Here is a 4,532-nt window from a genome sequence, read left to right on the forward strand (position 1 = left end):
ACACACGGAATGATACACAAAACAATTGCTATTTTAATTTCTTGTACAATAAGCTATGTATTTATATGTAGGTCTCAAAATCTTTTGGAAATTTGAAAGGCATTTTCAGTATTACCTGTCAATTCTATTCCCCGAGTGAAAACATCAAGTTATATACAGTGCTATGCTGACTACCCCACTGTTAAATTTGTGCTTTGAATACCCATCAAGGGAGATAAATGTTCCTTTCTTGAATATTCTACAAATGGGGTCTTAAAATTCAACCTTAGGACTTTCTATGCAAGACAATTACTATTATGTACCACATATAAAAATCATACATACAATTGGGAGAAACAAATTAAGAAAACCTTGTTGCATTATCACTTACTCTGTTTAAAATATATAACAATTGCAAGTTGAATAATTTATAGTAATGGAGCAAAACATGCATAGAATTCTACTATAATGTATCTTTTACATAGAAATATGCATAAAGTAGTGAGGAAATAGAAACTAATATTTCTTTATTTTGGCATATTTAAATTTCCTCCCACTCATCACTGGCTAAGCATAGGTAATATTAACCTTACTCTTTTTCAATGTTGTTGTATAAACTTTAGCATACTTTAGTAAAGAAAAAATAACAGAATTGGTTGCAAAATAAGATTAATTGCAAATATTTGAAATATTAAAAATTTTGAGACTTACAACCTTCCCCAAATTTAGATGTTTACTAGGCTGAGAACACTGGTGGATAACTCTGTAATTAACAATCACGGACAATTAACACAGCAATAAAGTTGTAGTTTGATTGCTTTATTAAGACATATGTTTGATTTCAGGCCAATGGGCAAACATTTCCTAAATTATTCCAGTGGACAGCTGTTGTTTCAGCTCAGTTGGTAACAATCTTTGCACAAAAGTTTTAATAAGTAGAGTAGGCCAACTGTTTGTAAAATATTTTGGTTTGTGGCCTAAAATAAAAAGAATGCAATAAGGTATACTTCTGCTCAAGGATTCCAAATAAAGTATAAAATCAATATGGTCATATTCAAGAATTTGAAAATATACTGAAAATATTTCTATTGATCATTTGAATTTATTTTATACACCTTAATAGACATGGTACAAATAATTTAAATTATAATTGACATAACATACTTAATAATAGAAAACTTAAAACTATCTTTACTTTGGTTTTTATAAATTACACATTTATTTAGTTTGTGTGTATTCCCATATGTGTTGACATGGGCATGACGGTTTGTGTTAACTGATCATCGTGATATGTAGAGATCATAGGCAACTTTCCAGATTAGCTTTCTCCTTCCACTAAATGCAACAGAACTCAGGTGCTTGGGGTTGGCAGTAGCAGCCTTTATCCTCTGGACAATCTTACCAGACTAAAATCTCAATTTTGAATATTAAAATATCTTCTATATGTTGTAAAAATATTTTAAATGAATAATGAAAGAACCAAGTGAAAACTATTCACATTAAATCATTAAGTCAGTGAAATTAACTTCAAAAGGAAATGAAGTTCTTATATAGACATATATAAATGATACAACAAATAAACTTTCATCATACATGGCTGTCAATATCTGTCAGGAATAATGTAAAGTTACTTAAGTACCTTTTCCTTTTGGATCCTTGCCTCAATACCATGAAGATATTACTTATTCTAGCTAAAATTGAGAAAATTATTAAATGTCTCACAATGGAAGAAATGGTTAAATAATTTATATAGTAACAAAATGTAAAAAAAAAGTCTTGATGTTATTTCCTTAATATATTAATCAGTTTTGAAGTCCTTAAAGAAAAGAGGTAAGAAACAACAACAACATCAAAAAACAACAACCAAGGCAGACCAAACAAACAAACAAATGTATCTGTTTTTTGCAAACCCTGTTATAATTTTAACAATTAAATGTATATAGAATAAAATATTATCAAATAATTGTCAAAGAATTAAACCATATGATGCATTTTATTTTGATGGAAAAGTTTCTGAAATATATAAGTGTACTTTATAGCCAACTTTATTGTTTAGAAAAAGGATTCATATAAATACAGAAATAATTTATGAAGATTTTGTTTATTAGGTTTTATCTCATTACACTGGTAGAACACTTTTCAGTAAAAAAAGAAAAAAGTAGACTTTGTATTATAATTGAGTTGTAGGCATAAAATACCTCATATTAGAATATATATATACATATATATGTATGTATATAATGCATATATGTATAGTAATATAAATGTATATGTAAAAAATAAAACTTTTTCATTAATAAAAATGGGGAAGCTTTTCCTCTATCTAATAAATTATACAGTACTGTGCTTGCATGCCAGAAGAGGGCATCAGATCACATCATAGATTGTTGTGAGCCACCATGTGATTGTGACTTGAACTTAGGACCTCTGGAAGAACACTCAGTGCTCAAAACTTCTGAGACATTGCACCAGCTCCCTTTTCTGTGTTTTTAATTATGTATTTGTTTATTCATTTTACATCACAATCACAGCTCCCTAGTTCTTGTGCACCCAGTGTCATGCTTCCATCCTCACATGATCTTCCACTTTTCCTGCTCACCTTCTCCTCTGAAAAGAGGACCCCCCCACAGACAACCACCACCACCATACACACAAACACACCCAGCACATCAAATCACATCAGCACTAAGGGCGTCCTCTTCCATAAGACCAGCTAAGACAACCCATTTTGTGGAATGTGAACACTGATCTTTGCTGAAGTATTGTCAAAATTCAAAAGTTCTGTTCTTTAGGTTGTCTAAATAAGGGACGTCATCTAATTGTAAGAGTGAAGGTTTTCATTTTCATTAATGTTGCCAAGACTTCAGTGAACCAAAGACCATATTAGACCCTCCAACAAAAGTGTCCAGACTCCCTTCAACCTGTGAAATTTTCAAGAGAGTGAATGGCTCACTTAATTTCTAAGTTTTACAGTACCAAACCTTACGGCATTGTCTGATGAATCTGAAAAGCTTGTTAATTGTTCATGTTCTGAATATAGCTAAGGAATTTTGAGATGAAAACATTCAACTCTCTTTTATTCTTTCTGTGAATATCTAAAACAAAATGCTAGGAGAAACTGTAGAACACTTTGGACAGTTCTCCAGAATAATCCACTTGTGGTTAGGATTTTCTAGTTCCTCCTAGACACAAGAAGATATTTCCAAGAAGACTGGCAATTCACTGCAAGATTGCAGATAAAGCTGTACATTTATTTCTTCTGCTCATTCAAAATATGCAAATATCATCTCACATTTTGATATCAGTGTTATAGTGATCATTTAACTATTTTAGTTTCAATATAAATTTTATCTGAAGTGCATTCTTGATGATCATCTAAACTTATGGTATTCCATTTCATATATTTCATGCTATAATTGAACTTTACTTCATATTCTTTTCATAAAATATAAAGCATCACATAGAAAAAACTTATTCCAGTTTGAACAATTTGTTTTCACATGTTTTAACATTCGTATATACAACAGTTAACATGTAGTGAACTTAGAAACAATGAGAAACAGGAGAGTAGTACATTTATAAATTATGAGAGAGACTTGTGAAGAACTACCTTTAATTATGCAATATTCCATGAATGTCTTGCATGAAATGCCTAATAGATAAACAGTGCAGCATATTTAAGACTCTATGTCTGTTTAAGTGCTTATATTTCCATAATTTAATCACAGTTTCTGTGCATTTTGAGTCATATGTTTGCATAGTAAAAAGATGAAAACTGCTGGTAAAAAGTGTCAGACAGAGCAATGTGAAGGGTAATCTGAGGCCATTAATGAAAGGTTTTATGACATTTATTAAGAGTCAGATAGAGACTTGGAATTCACAGAGTGTAAACATAAATATTATGCCATCTAAGTAAAACCTGAAATTTTCACTCCACTATAACTTAATTTACAACTTAGAACCTTCAGTCTTTTATATATTTCCTTTGGGAGGTGGCAATTCTTCCTTGAATATACTTCAGTTTTCAATATAAAACCTCAGCTGGGATTAAATATAGAATTTTTATTTTATAGAATGTGTTCCTATAGAGTTATAGCCAAGTTAAAAATGTGCATTTTCAAACTGCATTTCCTTTGAAAGATAACTACTTCCAGTCTCTGCCCCACAAATGGCTTGTTTATGGCTCACATTGTCACATTGTTCAGAAAATATATATACTCATGGTACATTAGAAGAATTCTACTGTACTATCTATGCAATCTTGTCATATCCACAACTAATTGTCATGTCTTCCTATGTGGAGATGTGTATAATATTGAAAAAATGAGATACTGGCTTCCACAGTCAATTATTTGTTTCATTAGTTCTTAGATTTTTGCTGAGGTGGCATGGAAAACAATTGGAATTTCAAGCCTATTTTTCTACTCATTAGAAATTTTTCTTCATAGATTTTATTCAATTAATTCAGCTGCTAAAGATGTAGTTTTCTAGGTTATACTAAATATAATTCTCTTTTTTTGAATGTGACTAGGGGTAAATTTGAAATGTTTATA

The sequence above is a fragment of the Acomys minous genome, assembly GCF_964271855.1.
Source record: "Acomys minous genome assembly, contig: scaffold_109, whole genome shotgun sequence".
In the NCBI taxonomy this organism is placed as follows: Eukaryota; Metazoa; Chordata; class Mammalia; order Rodentia; family Muridae; genus Acomys; species Acomys minous.